The sequence below is a fragment of the Carcharhinus amblyrhynchos genome, chromosome 13 (genome assembly GCF_965287045.1).
Source record: "Carcharhinus amblyrhynchos chromosome 13, sCarAmb.v2.hapA, whole genome shotgun sequence".
Taxonomy (NCBI): Eukaryota; Metazoa; Chordata; class Chondrichthyes; order Carcharhiniformes; family Carcharhinidae; genus Carcharhinus; species Carcharhinus amblyrhynchos.
The window spans coordinates 12,800,363-12,817,604 of NC_137336.1; the positions used below are offsets into that span (position 1 = coordinate 12,800,363).

Consider the following 17,242-nt stretch of genomic DNA (forward strand, 5'->3'; position numbering starts at 1 on the left):
CCATCCAGCCAACTGAGCTAAATGGACTCTCCATCTGAGAAACACAAGTGCTTGCATCATATTGTTAAAGAGTTTGTCAACTCCCCCCACCGTGTTTGGCAGAGGTCAGGGTTTCGAAGATGCCTACATCCTGTGGCCATTACCGACTGGAGATCTGGAGTTTTCAGAACCTAGTCTGTTGTCCAGTGACAGACGCCATAGAATCTCGATAGAATCACAGAATCCCTACAGTGCAAAAGGAGGCCATTTGGCCCATCAAAACTACACCAACCACAATCCCACTCAGGCCCCACTCCCGCAACCCCACACACTTGCCCTGCTAATTCCCTGACACTAGGCTCAATTTAGCATGGTCAATCAATCTAAACTTTACATCTTTGGACTGTGGGAGGAAACTGAAGCACCCGGAGCAAACCCACGCAGACACGGAGAATGTGCAAACGCTACACAGACAGAGTGACCCAAGGCTAGAATTGAGCCCAAGTCCCTGGAGCTGTGAGGCAGCAATGCTAACCACTGTGCCATTGTGCTGCACATCAAGGTGGCCATTGGCTCACTGATGCAATGGGAACTATAGGAATCTATGCATCATACCTCCTGTTGGGATCAATTCAAACCCCGTCAATACCCCATCACATCATTTCAGAACTGTCCTACTTAGTTGTCTCAACTTGGTGCCTGAAGAACTTTAGCACCCAATTCTGCTGTCACACTCCAACATGATTCATTCCTCTTTCCAAGTCAGAGGGCTTCAGCAATTCACAGGTCCCCAACTTTCAACTTCCTGCAGCCTCCAGTTCAGAAGATAGGTGTCCTCCACTTGCCCCTCCAACTTCCCTTCCAAGAGTTTTGAGCTGGGATGGGAAGATTATAGAGAGAGATGCTGCCACCCCCATCCGCACAACTTTCCCACAGTGAAAGTCGAGAGTCAGCTCCCCTGCTAAATAACCCATTAATCCTCTGGAGATGAATCCATCAGTCGTGCAATGACACAGAGGAAAACAACATCATCTGAAGAGCCAGGAGCCACCAGCACCAACGAGGACCATCCGGCAAGGCCCGAAACCCAACAAACACAGCAACATATCAGCTTCACTGGCACACATTATCCACCAGACACTGCCCGTTATAAAACTACAGAGCAGGCACGATAATCAGTTGTCTTGATATCTCTTTGACGCTACATTACTATGTTAGTATTGATGGTGCAGTGAAACTCAGTGGCGCATGGTGGAAGAAAATATGGAGGTGACACACATCTGTAATCTGGAACAAAGAGAACAATTATATACAGCATTGGTGAGGCCAGCCTGGAGTATTGTGTGCAGTTTTGGTGAGGAAGGATGTCCTTGCTATAGAGGGAATACAACAAAGGTTTACCAGGCTGATTCCTGGGAATGGCAGGTCTGTCATATGAGGAGAGAATAAGTTGGTTTGGATTATATTCACTGGAGTTTAGGAGACTGAGAGGGGATCTCATTAGAAACTTATAAAATTCTAACAAGGTTAGATTCAGAAAGAATGTTCCTAATTGTTTGTTAATTCATTAGTGTCACAAGTAGGCTTATATTAACACTGCAATGAAGTTACTGTGAAAATTCCCCAGTTGCCACATTCCAGCACCTGTTCAGTTACGTTAAGGGAGAATTTAGCATGGTCAACGCACGTAACCAGCACATCTTTCAAACTTGTGGGAGAAAACACACATGCAAACTCTGCACAGATAGCAACCTAAGCCGGGAATCAAATCCAGATCTCTGGCACTGTGAGGCAGCAGTGTTAACCACTATGCCACCGCCATCCCACCAATGGTGAGAGAGTCCAGAACTAGAGGTCATAGTCTGAGGATAAGGAGTAAACCTTTTCGACCTGAGGGGAGGAGAAATTTCTTCACGCAGAGGGTGGTGAATGTGTGGAATTTGCCTCCACAGAATGTAGTTGAGGCCAAAATGTTGTCTGACTTCAAGAAGCATTTAGATACATCTCGGGGCTAAAAGGATCAAGGTATATGGGAGGAAAGGGTGTGGCAGTGGGGGGGGAGCAAATCAGGCTATTGAATTTGACAATGAGCCACGATCAAAATGAATGGTGGAGCAGTCTCAAAGGGCCAAATGGCCTACTCCTGCTTCTACTTTCTATGTTTATCCCAACTTCCGTGTGCGGCTTTTTCACTGGTCTTTTCACTGCCCCACTCCCTCAAACACCATCCAGTAACCATCCAGTCTAAACTCACTTTCCTCCAGCCCAACACCCCAGAACAGAAGCACATTTTTTATTGAATAGAACTGTGTAGCATGAGCATTTCTCCACAGCTCACTGTCCTATCCATGATCTGGGAACACCTGTACACCCAAAATGGGAAGTGTTTTTTGAGCACCCGCATTCTCCATCCTGAGGAATAAGCCTGTACAGAGTGGGTGAATATTTCCACTGCTAGTTTAAAATTGGGAAGCAAATCAAAATAGTGCTGTGAGCCACACCTTGACTGGTCCAGTTGACTCTCTCTTTCAGAAACAGTCTCATGCAGCAACAGGAATAGAAAATGCTAGAAAAACTCAGCAGGTCTGACAGCATCCATGGAGGGAGAAACAGAGTTAATGTTTGAAGTCCGCATGGTTGGACTTCAGAGCCAGGCCAGATTAGGCGGCAGACAGAAACTGGAGAGGGCCAGCTCTCTCCTCAACTGCACGTCCTCTTCCTGCTTAGGAACTGGTCTCTGCTGGATGTGGATCTGTCCCTGCAGTGCGCTCGGCAGATGGTCAAAACCAGTTCCGGGCCTTTCCATTCACACACCTGTGAAAATGGCGGAGGACAGACAACTGCTCCCCTTCCACCTGCAGGAAGGAAGGACAGAACTGAGTAACGGCCAGATCATCAGCACTCAGCCAATACTGAAAACAACACAATCACTGCCTCAATAAAGCAGGGAGGCAGCACCGCCCCCCCAACCCCATTCATTGACGTTGAATTATATATAAATACAAACATTTCTTTTAACGTCACACATTGACTTTACGGACAGTTTGTTTCATCTGTTTTGCGCACGACAAACAATACTTTTCAATACAATATCCCGATACGTGTGACAATAATAAATCAAATTTAAAAGAGTGCAAAAACAGCAAAGTTATGTTAATCCTGTAAAAAAGACAATATTTCGCTTCAACTGGAGTATTGCGTCTAGTTCTGACACCACACATCAGAAAGGATGTGAAGGATTTAGACAGGGTGTAGCAAAGATTCACGAAAATGGTTCCAGGGATCAGCTGCCTCAGTTACAGATAGATTGCAGACCGTAGGGTTATATTCCCTGGAGAAGGTTGAGAAGAGATTTGACAAAGGTATTTGATATCATGAGGCCTCTGGATAGAGCAGATAAGGAAATCCTCATTGCTGGGAGGATAGAGACGCAGAGGACGCTGATTTAAGGTATAAGTCTTGCAGTATCTGCCTTGTTGCTGTATTGACAAAGGTAGGATTTTATCTCAATTCTGTACAATGTACAAGGCTTATTTTAGGAAGAGGAAAATAGGGGTCACTTATTCCTTGGATAATGAAAAAAATACATGGCATGAAGGTGCAAAGGGATTGAGGAATACCAAAATATGAATCACAAAAAGTAGCAACGTGAGCTAATAATACCATTAAAACAAACTCCAAAGTATTCTAGAGGAATAGGGGAGGTGGTATTATCACTGGACTATTAATCCAGAAACTCAGCTAATGTTCTGGGGAAATGGGTTTGAATCCTGCCACAGCAGGTAGTGGAATTTGAATTCAAATAAAAAATATCTGGAATGACAAATCTACTGATGACCACAAAACCATTGTTGATTGTCAGAAAAACCCATCTGGTTTACTAATGCCCTTTAGGGGAAAGAAATCTGCCATCCTTACCTAGAGTGGCCTACATGTGACTCCAGAGCCACAGCAATGTGGTTGACTCTCAACTGCTCTCAGGCAACTAGGTATGGGCAATAAATGCTGGCCAGCCAGCGATGCCCATGTCCCACAAATGAATTTTTTAAAAAATTATATCTATATATATAAAACATTGGTACAGAAGGGCAATACTAAATTTCTATAATAAGTTTGATGGCATTCTAAACAGTTCTGGTATCCATTTTGTAAAAAATAATACAAAGGCACTGGAGAACTTGTTAAAAAAAATTTACAAGGTTATTACCAGAATTGAGTGTCTGCAACTATTAGGGAAGTTTGAACAGATGGAATATCTTTCTCGATGACAAAAGGAGGTCTGCAGGAGGCTGGATTCAGGCTATTCTTAATCATGTAGGGGTTTGATAGGATGGATCTGGATAAACTGTTTCTGTGTCCAGAACAAGAGGACATCAACACCAAATAAAGACAGAAAGTGCTGGAAATCCTCAGCAGGTCAGCTGCTGCCAGAACTTCTCAGCGTTTCCCTGCACTTTGATTGATTTATTTCAGATTTTCAGCACCAAGATAATTTATTTTTATTTTAGGATATTAACAAGATCATTAACATGTAACAAAGAAAAGGAATTTAGAAAACAGAGCATTGGTACTGTGGTACGTGTTGCCACGAGGAGTGCTTGAAGCTGAAAGCTTCGATATATTTGAGGAGAGGGTTGATGTACTGGTTAGTTTGATTCCCTTCATTTGGTGATGTTTCACATTAGCAGCTCCAAGAGCTAGAGTCCCAGTGCTATTCTGCCTTGATATCTATGCAGCCTTTCATATGGAGGGGGTGACGCTTCTGCTGGTCAGGACATGCTGACTCTCATGGTGAGCCCTGGGCACACTTATATGTTTGCCCTGCAAATATTCAACATCGGCTGTGTTGTAACCATCTCTCTGAGTTCTTTTTAACATCTTTAAAGCAACGTCCTCCAACTGACCAGGGACCAGCCGTCTGGAAGGTTCTCACTTCAGCACACAGCCATAATCTGCAAAACTGAGACCCAAAAATCTCTGTACTCAACACTGGAGCAAAGATCAGATCGACTCAATTCATTCCAGCAAGGTCAAAGGGCAGTATTTATTCAAAGTCCCTGCCGTCTTCTCGTTCTCCATGATAGTTCCCTTTGTCTCTGCTTGTGAGGGACCAACATTTACTTTAGTCATTCTTCCTTTTACTATGCTTGTAACGGCTTTTACACCCTGTTCTTATCTTCCTGGCTATATTCTTGCATTCTATTTTTTTCCCTTTGCAAACAAATTTTTGGTCATCTTCTGCTAGTTTCTAAAACACTCCCATTCCCCAGGCTTGCTGCTATTCTTTACCTCCTTATAAAGCCTCTTCTTTTAATCGAATACTATTCTTAACTTCCTAAGCAAGCCACAGATGAACCTTTCTTTTGGTGCTTTTGTTTTTCAATGGAATGTTTGTTTGTGGATTATTTTCAATTTGTTTGAATGTGTCACATTGTGTGGTTAGCTCGCCTTTTGGTTTAGATCCCACCACCTTCTTCCTATGTAATTGTCTTTTAACGTTCTTGATTGCGATTGAAATATGTCACTTTTTTTTCCATCTTTATTCTCTCACATTCTTGCAAGGGATGTGTGCGTCGCTGGCAAAGCCACCATTTGTTACCCATCCCTAATTTCCCTTCAACCAAGTGATTAGCTGGGCCATTTCGGAGGACAGTTAAGAGTCAACCACATTGCTGAGGGTCTGGAGTCACATATAGGTCAGACCAGGTAAGGATGGTAGATTTCCTTCCCTATCCCGGATGCATTATTACAAAAATCAACAATGGTTTCATGGTCATTGTTACTGAGACTAGCTTTTCAATTCCAGATTTTATTAATGAATTTATATTCCACCAGCTGCCACTATGAGATTTGAACCTTAGCCTGGTGGTCTGCACCACTAGTCCAATGGCATTACCAGTAAGCCAACACCTTTCCTTGTACATTTAGCATGGAATACCATTGTATTGCAACCATAGAATTTATAGTGCAGAAGGAGGCCATTTGGCCCATCGACAGCAATCCGACTTAGGTCCTGTCCTAACCCTGTAACCCCACACATTTACCTCCTAATCCCCCTGACAGTAAAGGGGCAATTTATCCTGGCCAATCAACCTAACCCGCACGTATTTGGACATTCAATTATTATGACCACTATTTCCAGCAAATCTTTTATCTGTGAGGTTACTAATTAACCCTACCCCATTATATAATCTGAGATTGAAAATTGCTTTATCCCGAGTTGGTTCCACATGTATAACTCCAAAATCTGAAAACACTTTACAAACTGATCTTCTAGACCATGCTCGTCAATTTGATTGGTCCAGTCCATAAGATGATTACATTCTCCCACAATCACTGCATGTGGCAAGAATTTGTCCAATACCCTGTTCGGTTGGGTAAATAAAAAAAGGGGACTATAAAAGTAAAGTTTATTTATTAGTATCACAAATAGGCTTACATTAACACGGCAATGAAGTTACTGTGAAAATCCCCTAATTGACACACTTCAGCACCCGATTGGGTACACCGAGGGAGAATTTAGCATAGCCAATACACCTAACTAGCACATCTTTCAGATTGTGGGAAGAAGCCCTCGCAGACACGGGAAGAATGTGCAGACTCCACACAGTGACCCAAGCCAGGAATTGAGCGTGGGTCCCTGACTAACCACTGTGTTGCAGTGTACGTGCAGAGTTTGCAACTCTTGCGATTCCTGATTTCTGCCCAAACTGATTCTATCTCATGATCATGAATCGAGATCCTCCCTCCCTCCCCTTTGCCATTCAGTATGTCACCCCCACACTCCCTACCCTGCACGTACACACATACACGTAAACACACACACACATACACTTTTGCACCCTGTCTCTGTAATAGTGATTAATTTACACTGCTTATCCCTATTTGTGTGATTAGTGTGGTTATGTAGGGAGCCTGGAGAAACTAGGGTCACTCTCCTTCAAGAGGAGAAACATAGAAAGATAGAAACATAGAAGGTAGGAGCAGGAAGCGGTCATTTGGCCCTTTGAGCCTGCTCCACCATCATTCATTATAATCATCGCTGATCATCCAACTCAATAGAACACAAACACAAGTTTTGAGATGGATGGTTAAAGATCATGAGGTTCTGAGCAAGGTAGGTTATAGAACATTACAGCGTGAAGGGAAGCCATCTGGCCCAGTTGAGTCTGCACCAGCTCCTTTGAAGAAAAAATAAACAGTTTAGAATATAGAATAATACAACACAGTGCAGGCCCTTCGGCCCTTGATGCTGTGCCAAGCTTTGTCCGAAACCAAGATCAAGCTATCCCGCTCCCTATCATTCTGGTGTGCTCCATGTGCCTATCCAATAACCAGTTGAAAGTTCCTAAAGTGTCCAACTCCACTATCACAGCAGGCAGTGCATTCCACACCACAACCACTCTTTAAGTAAAGAACCTACCTAGGACATCCCTGCTATATCTCCCACCATGAACCTTATAGTTATGCCCCCTAGTAACAGCTACATCCATTCAAGGAAATAAAGTGAACATGCAGAAACTATCTATCCTCCTCATCATTTTATAAACCTCTATTAAGTTGCCTCTCATCCTCCTCCGTTCTAAAGAGAAAAGTGAATCTGCTCCCTCAGCCTTTCCTCATGAGACCTACCCTCCAAACCAGGCAGCATCCTGGTAAATCTCCTCTGCACTCTCTCTAATGCTTCCACATCCTTCTTATAGTGAGGTGACCAGAACTGCACACAATATTCCAAATTTCGGATGGTTGAAATATCAATAATCAGATGGTACAGATTGAAGGCCAAAGAACCAGAAACAAATGTGAAGAGAAGTTTTGTTTAATGAGTGGCTGGTATTGGAGTGCACTGTCTAATTGACCTGTGTCCATCACCCAGTTGTACCCTTCAAGAAGGGAATTGGATAAATACTGCCGGATCAGCGATATGGATCAAGAGTTGGGAAAGGAGTTAACAGGATTGAGCTTTAAAGAACCGGCACTAATTCGAATGGGCCAAAATGGCTTCTTTACATGCTAGAATGTTCCATAAACTGTATTACACAGGACATTTGCCATCACATCAGAGCAAGGCTACCAAATGGCAAAAGACCAAATTTACTCACGTATCTCCACTCAGTTACTTAAAATTCTGCATTAACATTCCAGAGAGATGGACTCATTTACATCCTCCACAGCATGCAATGAGATGAAGTATTTGTGAGTGTACAGTTTGGGTGGCGTACATTTTGGGTGGTGTACAGTTGCCCCATGAGGCTGTTTCTACAGCAACAGAAATTATGTTAACCACAGGGAGCACCAAACTCCTACACATACATTTTTCCTGATCGTATACACACATCCCGAATGTCTTTGTTCCCGTCTCCAGGCAACATCGCATCATCAGTCTGTAGTGGAGTTCAAAGATGTGCAGTGGGTAAGAGATTCCCGGGAACGCCATTGTGCAGACAAAGATGGGAATGTTGTTCATCAAACTGGCAACAGGAAAGGGACTCAGTTCACTGTTTGCTGATTACAGGCAGCATATTCCAACTCAAACACTTTGCTGCCCCCCAAGGTCTAACCCTACCTCTCTCTCCTTTCAGTCCCCCTCCCATCAGGCTCTCCCTGTCCCTTGCACTCACACTTCTCCCCTGCCTAATATCCCCCTCACCCGAACACACCATACCTGCAGCTCACCACCCTCCCTCTCCAGCTCCAAACCAATTCCCAGCACTCCATTAAATCCAGCTGACCTGGCCTCCCTTCGTCATTGCTTGACCATCCCCGCAGCTATCACCCCACCCTCTGCTTACCCTCACCTCTACATTTGCTCATGGCCAGTTCTCCCTCTCTGCTGGAACCCTCCTCCTTTTCCCACTTTTACCTGCTTCCTTTCCACTCCCTCTCCTCCAACTGCTGGGACATACTTGGACTTCTATTTCATTCAGTCACTTCCTTTCTGCGAATTCGGTGGAGAAATAAGTGGTGATGGTGTGTCGAGGAGGTAGGTGACGCAATACTGCCTCTGCTGCAGGAACTGGGGGGCAACAGAGAGAAAAACTTCAGGCAACGCGGGCTCCCGATGTACCATGAATCTATGCACCCGTGTACCGTGCTTTCCTGCGTACCACAAATACATGCTTCCATGTATCATGTTATCCATGTACCTTGGGTCTGTGCCCCCATGTACCACATCTGCCCATGTCCCTGAGTGCATGCACGTCTGCCAGATAGGAACCCACTCTCCTGAACTTGCCTTTTTCAGATCCTCCTTACACAGGGGACAGCAGGGACTGTAATCCAAACATCTTTCGACACATTTCTTACAGAAAGTATGGCCACAGGGGGAGGTGACTGGCTCAAACAACAACCTGGAAAGCAACAATACATATGTCAGGATACTACAATACTGCGAGAGACCAGTTACACACCAGCTCACCCACTGCAGGCCCCACCAGCCCCCATCACCACTCCACATCACCCCGTCTTGCAGGTCTATTCCCAGCCTGTTACTTACCTGTGATAAGTCTTTGGAGGCAGAGGTCCCTGCACCAGAATTCCTTTATTTAAAAGATCCAACAACACTATACCGAGCGGTCTCAGCATGTAGTCTACATTCGGAGTGCCAGAGGAACTGACACTCCTGTTTAGGTACAGCGTAGGGGGCTCCCTGATTTGGTTCTTAATCAGGGAGCTCATATTCAAACAGGCCAACCTCAATTGCCTGATTAGAACCGTTACAATACCCAATTCCATCACACAGCGAGAGTTAGCGTGAGCCAACTGTGTTTCTCCCGCAAACCACACCTTTCAAAACTAATGGTGATGTGGTCGTTAATCTTCTGTGGAATCCTGCTGTGCACAATTTATCTTCCCCATTGCACACTGCAGCTTTTTCTTCCTTTTGTTGTCCCGTATACCCTCTTTGAATAATACTACAATCCTTCCTGGGCTGCCCTTGTTCAGTTTAGCTCATTGTCATAATCACAGACCCATTAGCCCAACACTGGTCTTGGAGAAATTAACAGGAATGTATAATAAGAACATAAGAAATAGGATTAGGAGTAGGCCATCCAGCCCTTCGAGCCTGCCCCGCCATTCAATAAGATCATGGCTGATCTGTCGTGGCTCAGTTCCACATTCCCGTCCTCTCCCCATAACCCTTAATCCCCTCGCTTATCAGAAACTCATCAACCCGCGTCTTAAAAATATTTAGCGAGGCAGCCTCCACCACTTCAATGGGCAGAGAATTCCAGAGATTCACCACCCTTTGAGTGAAGAAATTCCTCCTCAACTCCGTTCTAAACCGCCCCCCCTTTATCTTGAGGCTGTGCCCCCTAGTCCTACTGTCCTTTCTGAGTGGGAAGAGCCTCTCCACCTCTATCCTATCCATCCCATTCATCATCTTATACATCTCAATCAGATCTCCCCTCATTCTTCTAAACTCTAACGAGTACAAGCCTAGTTTATTCAGCCTCTCCTCATAGCTCAACCCCCTCAACTCCGGTATCAGCCTAGTAAACCTCCTCTGCACTCCCTCCAAGGCCAAAATATCCTTGCGTAAGTGCGGCGACCAAAACTGCACACAGTACTCCAGCTGCGGCCTCACCAATGCCCTGTACAGTTGCAGCAAGACCTCCCTACTTTTATATTCAATCCCCCTCGCTATGAAGGCCAGCATCCCATTAGCCTTCCTGACCACCTGCTGCACCTGCAGGCTGGGTTTTTGCGGCTCATGCACAAGGACCCCGAGGTCCCTCTGCACCGTCGCCTGCTGCACCTAAAGAAGGCGAGTGATGAAGGAGCAGTGCTCCGAAAGCCGTGATTCCAAATAAACCTGTTGGATTTTAACCTGGTGTTGTGAGACTACTGACTGGAATATAGAAGGGGAAGGGAAATTAAGGTTTTTAAACAGAGGAGAGAGAAACAAATTCTGCTGCTGGAGGAAATCTACGACATTGGGAAATAAATTTAAAATCAACGCCAAGTCATTCAGGAAAGAGGTTAGGAAACACTTTGTCCCATAAAAAAAAGTGTTAAATGCTAACCCAATTAATAATTTTAAATCCAAGATCGATAGATTTCTGTTGGTTAAGAGTAATAAGGGATAAGAAGCCATGTAAGTTCCTCTCTAACAGGGAGACGGCTGGAGGAAATTACTTCCTCAATTAATAAGCAGCAATTCACACGCCTCGTGCAGACCAAGCACTCAAAGTCAGAGATACTGAGGAGATCAGGAGGCACAGACTGGGAACAGGAAAAGGAAGTTGGAACATTCTCCTCATCAGAATCTGGAGAGGAGATAAACATTTTAGTTTAAAAGTTTATTTATTAGTCACAAGTTGGCTTACATTATTAACACTGCAGTAAAGTTACTGTGAAAATCCCCCAGGTGCCACATCCTGGTGCCTGTTTGGGTACACCGAGGGAGAATTCAGCTGGGCCAACGCACCTAACCATCTCATCTTTCGGACTATGGGAAGAAACCAGAGTACCCGGAGGAAACCCACATAGACATGGGGAGAACATGCAGACTCTGCACAGTGACCCAGCCGGGAATCGAATCTGGCTCCCTGGCGCTGTGAGACAGCAGTGCTAACCACTGTGCCACCAAGTAATAAACAACATGGAACACTCCCAATACTTGCAACGTACATTACACCTTCTACCCCTGGCTCAGATAGATATTGTAACACTTACTCTTAGTGACCAGCTTTTATGCAGGAAGTTTGGTTGTTCCCTCTTTCCCCAGTGGTTGAAGGACTATCAGGCATTTCTTACTGGAGTCATCCTGTGTTAAAGACACTTGTGTGTCCTGCAGGTGCCCTTTAGTTTCCAGTGACACATTCTACAGAAGGGAAGAAGGAGAAGGATAAGGTAGAATAAATTACATCTTTAACACGGTCACCAGTTTAAAGTCTAGACATTTCTGAAAATTTGCACTCAGGCAACACTGTTCAGTCAGCAAACTGAGCTCAACAAACAAGTGAAGAATGAAAGAGCAGCACAGGGGAATGTTTTCAGTTGCTGCTCCAGGTCTAATCCTGGTCCACTTACTTGGAGCAGAATCCTACACCCACCTCAAGACCCTCACTATTGCTTTTACACTCAATTTCCAAATCATCCAGCCCATCCTCTGCTGTCTGGGCTCCATCCTGTGCCTCAGCACGGGAGGTTCTGGACTTCCCATCATCAGATGCTATTGGTATAAGATGACTGGTCAGTCAGGCTGGCTACATCTACCATCTTATGTTGTCAACGGGACACAGGAATTGCTGGACAAAGTAATACCAAGGTGTATCTAACTCACCTTCTGCCTTCCCTATAAATCACCAGATATCATAATAGTTATAGGATAATAACAATAAAATCAATTAATCTACAACGGACACAGACATGAGTTGAGGACACAGCCTACATTCACAACACTGTCTCTGATAAGCTTGGGGAAAAAATGATCAGTAGATGGCACAATAAAACATGAACAAGCACCTTGTGAAATACCTGACACAGAAATTCCCACTCAGAAAGGACAGTAGGACTAGAGGGCACAGCCTCAAGATAAAGGGGGGGCAGTTTAGAATGGAGTTGAGGAGGAACTTCTTCACTCAAAGGGTGGTGAATCTCTGAAATTCTCTGCCCGTTGAAGTGGTGGAGGCTGCCTCGCTAAATATACTTAAGACGCGGGTTGATAGGTTTTTGATAGGCAAGGGGATTAAGGGTTATGGGGGGAGGGCAGGAAGGTGGAACTGAGACACGACGATCAGCCGTGATCTTATTGAATGACAGGGCAGGCTCGAAGGGCTAGATGGCCTACTCCTGCTCCTATTTCTTATGTTCTTAAGAAGGCCCTTAGATCTTGCAAGCATCTCTAAGCTGCATCTGTATAAACTGTGGCAGACAACCAAAACTCTGCTCAGTGCGGTGGGATGGAAAAATCCTGCCGGCATGAACAGTGGTAAGATTCCAACCATTATGTTTGGAAGTGTGACAAGGGAGGACGTTGTGTGTCGTAGTCATGCCAAAGGACTGGGCCAGAGGACATCCCTGTTACAGAAGGTAGAGTCAGACCAGGTTAGTAGGATCAGTCAGCCAACATGAAGGTGTGTTGGTGGGGGGGGAGGGGAATGGGATGAAGTCCTTACAGGATGTGGGGCGTGAAGAGCTGTAGTTAACGTAGCTGTGGGAGTTGGTGGACTTGTCATGAATACTGGCAGTCAGTCAGCAAATCAAATCAGAGCAGTCAAGGAATGGAAGAGAGAAGTGTCGGATATGGGCCACATGAAGGTGGGAATTGGAAGTGAAATTGATAAATTTTTTCCAGGTCCAGACGAGAGGACAAAGTGGCACCGAAAGAGTCGCCAATGTACAGATGAAAGAGTTACGGGAGGGTGCCGGAGTAGGAACAGGGAATGCCCCACATAACCTGTGAAGGGACAGCAATAATTAGGACCATGCGGGTGCCCATAGCCACACCTTTTACTGAAAGTGTGAGACATTTCAGGTCATAAAATAGATAAAATTCAGACTGAGAGACAGAAAGAGACTTAAGTTCATTAACATGAGCCCTCCCCTCAGTAACATGCTGTCCTCACATTACCTCCATTCTTCTCTGCTGGTAAGGTTTAGGTACCTCTGTCTTATATTGCCATTCTTACATCACCATCTTCTTAACTTAACTATGGTAACACTGGGTATCTTTTGGTCCAGGTTTGTGTGTTTAACTGAGACCGGAGAAGTCTGTATCAGTGCAGCAGCAGCAGTATTTCTTGCGAGTCTGCAGCAAGGGCAAATGGCTGGGTGCATTCGCATTTGATGTGTGTCTCTGGGCAATGCTGGAACGTGTATCCGTATACTGTTAACAATACAGTCCACTGCTGCACCCTTGCAGAGGCAATTGGTGGCACTGGTTCATCTTCGCTGAATAAGCCTAAGAATGGCTTGTGACCAGACACTATTGTGAAATGAAGTCTGTATATGTATTGATAAAACTTCTTCCTGCATAAGTTACCAAATTTTCTTTATTTATCTGGAAATAATTTTTTTCTGCATCTGATAATATTCTCGAGGCAAAGGCCTTTCTGCTCCATCAGATATCCTGTGGGACAAAACTGCTCCCATTCCAAACGATTATACTTCACATGTAACTACCAATGGCTTGGTTTGGATCAAAATGCCGAAGATCCTGCTTTACTTGGGTAAATGCTTCTTTTTGTTCCTCTCCCCCACCTCCAATGCTGATGTTCATTTAAAAGCTACTGAAGTGGGGCTAAGATTGTGGACACATTTTGTAAGAATCTGCCATGATAATTCACTATTGCTAGGAATGACTTCAATTCTGATACATTTTCCGGCTGTGGAACTTCCTTAATGGCTTTAACTTTATCTTCCAAAGAACGTAAACCTTTAGCGTCTACCCCAAACTCCAAATATCTAACTTCATCACCCGGAAAGTGCATTTCTCTCATTTCAAATGGACACCCACTTCTTAAAACTTCTTCTTCTATGTTTGATCTAAGTTTCTCAGGTCAGGCTCCTGTAATTAGGACATCATCTAACTAAACCACTATGTTAGGGATGCCCTGTAATAAACTTTCTATCGTACACTGGAAAATGGCACAGGCCAATGAGACTCCAAAAAGTATCCGTGTATGCTGGTATAACCCCTTACGGGTGTTGGTAATAAATAACCTCTGGGAATCTTCATCCAACTCCAGTGCTGGTCTAACTCGGTGTACTTTTAGGTCCCCAGCTACTTGGGTGCAGATGACCTCAATTCTAGGAACGTGGTATCTGTCCATCTGAGCTCCTTGATTTATAGTTGGTTTATAATCCCCACAAATTCTTACAGTACAATCCAGCTTGAGGAGAGGGACTCTGGTCACAGCCTATTCAGAGAACTGTACCGGTTTTATATTACCTCAATCTTCCAATCTCCCATGCTCAACTTTAACATGGTGAAGAAATGCAGAGGGCACTGAGTGGGCCTTAAATAATTTAGGTATTGCATCAGGATTCAGATAAATTTTGGTTTTCACCTCCCTTATTTGTTCTAGTTCCTTTTGGAAAACCTTGGAATATTTACACAGCAATTCCTGAAAATCTCCATTCCATAGGTTTAATATTTCCAACTAATTTACTTTTAGCTGCTTGAGCCAATCTCAGCCCATTAGACAAGGCCTGTGACCTTCAAATATCAGGACAGGTAGTTGCACCATTTGGTTTCTGTAGGGCACAGTAAATGTTCTGATTCCTATTGTCTTCAATGTTTCTCAACCAACCCCATACATTTCCCATGGCTAATCCATTTTAGGGTACCAAGGGCCATTTAACATGGTCAAACCACCTAACCTGCACAACTCCGCAACTTTCTCTGAAGAGATTTTGCTCTCAGCCAGTAACAACTTGTATATGATACAGCTGTTCATACCACAGACCAAACTGTCTCTTAACATTTCTCCTAAAGCTAAGCCAAATTTGTAATATTCTGCTAGCCCTCTCAATTTGGCCATAAGACTATCTCCCCTCGCTCCTGGACTGTGAATGAAATTTATACTTCAACATAATGAGTGAGGTCGGGGGATTAAAATGATTTTTGACCAATCTACCTGGTCAAAAATACTTTCATAAGGCTTTAAAATAATTTAAATTAAACTAAATTAAAAGAAACGCATGGCATTAACAGTAACAACACTAGAGGGCAGCAAAACCCAAGCAGTGGAATGGAACACAACACAAGAGTAGCAGTGGATTGGAATCTGAAAACTCAAATTAACTCTGCCAGTTTAACACAGGACAGGCGTTAGGCTGAAAATCCTAATTCTATCATGACAATACGTAAGTAAAATGAACATTTTACACAGAATATTCACCATGTACGACAGGTACAATATGAGTTACATAAAGTTCCCTCTACATTGATCTATCCAACACTCCCAGAACACACACAACACGGGTTACATACAGTAAAGCTCCCTCTACGCCCGGAGGTTTACAGGGAGATCTGCTGTATGATCTATTTTTAGGTAAATACAATACAAGGTCCTGTGGTGCAGTAGTGGTCTCCCTACCTCTGGGCTAGATGTTTTGGTCTCTTCACATCAGGATGTGAGTTCATAATGTTCGATTATCAGCCTGTAAACCCTTCACTACACTTCCTGGTCAGACTACCAATGGCAAACCACTGCAGTACTCACCAATACAATGGAAATCCATGGTCGTCCACACTCCCACAGAGTGAGGTACTGAAGGGAGAGGAGATTAATGAAGTTAATGACAAGCAGAGAGATAGAACACAATGGAAACTTCTCGTTGCTGCAGCTTACTTTTACTCCCTGAATTGAATCATGCGATATTGCCTCACCTCCCCTATAATATTGCATCACTTCCTGCAATGACATGCATGCTAGAATAAACATACATTGAAATTACATTTAACATGTAAGCAAATACGCTATCACAGCATGGCAGGGTTGCCAACTCTCCAAGAATTGAAGATTAATCTCCAGGATACTGCTGTGTGCAACCCTGAGGAAACGTCATTGGACATCATTTCTTTTTGTCATTTTCGTTGAATATTGGCACGATGGCACAGTGGTTGGCACTGCTGCCTCACAGCACCAGGAATCCGAGTTCAATTCTGGCCTCGGGTCACTGTCTGTGTGGAGTTTGCATGTTCTCCCCGTGTCTGTGTGGGTTTCCTCCGGGTGCTCCGGTTTCCTCTCACAATCCAAGGATGTGTGAGTTGGGTTGATTGGCCACGCTAAATTGACCCTGGTGTCCGGGAGATTAGTAGAATAAATATGTGGGGTTATGGGAATAGGGTCTGGGTAGGACTATAATCGGTACAGACTCGATGGGCCGAATGGCCTCTTTCTATATTGTAAAGATTCTATGGATATCTCCCTACCAGATTCAAAAATCTTGAAAATGGCTTTAAAGAAAAAGACTATCCGACTGAGTCAAATATCATCCAATTGGATAATGAGTCTTTTTGCTTTCCAATTGGTGAAGAAAGGTCAGTGTGTGACAAGGATGGATGTGTTAGCTGACTAATGGCTGAGCGTGGGGCAAGTGAAACTTCCAGGAATACGTTTAATCACAGTTGGCAACCCAACAACAGGGTTGCCAAAAATAGTTACTTGAAATGGGTCCTTATTCAGCAGATACCTGGGAACACCACCACCTGGAGGTTCCCCTCCAAGTCACTCACCATCCTGACTTGGAATTATATCATTGTTCCATCAGTATGGCTGGATCCGAATCCTGGGACTCCCTAACAGCA

The 17,242-nt window shown here is 44.2% G+C and overlaps 1 long non-coding RNA gene across 2 annotated transcripts; it reads right to left on the minus strand.

The window, feature by feature from the left end:
• Positions 1–9,219: 9,219 nt before the first annotated feature.
• LOC145351452 (uncharacterized) lies at positions 9,220–16,310 on the minus strand. Of its 2 annotated transcripts, none has more exons than XR_013888401.1 (3): positions 16,155–16,310; positions 11,659–11,806; positions 9,220–9,329 (listed from the first exon to the last, which is right to left on the minus strand). It is a non-coding gene; the product is annotated as an uncharacterized LOC145351452 (long non-coding RNA). The 2 variants fall into 2 exon arrangements; XR_013888402.1 differs by lacking the exon at positions 16,155–16,310 and adding an exon at positions 14,650–14,682.
• Between the last annotated feature and the right edge of the window lie 932 nt (positions 16,311–17,242).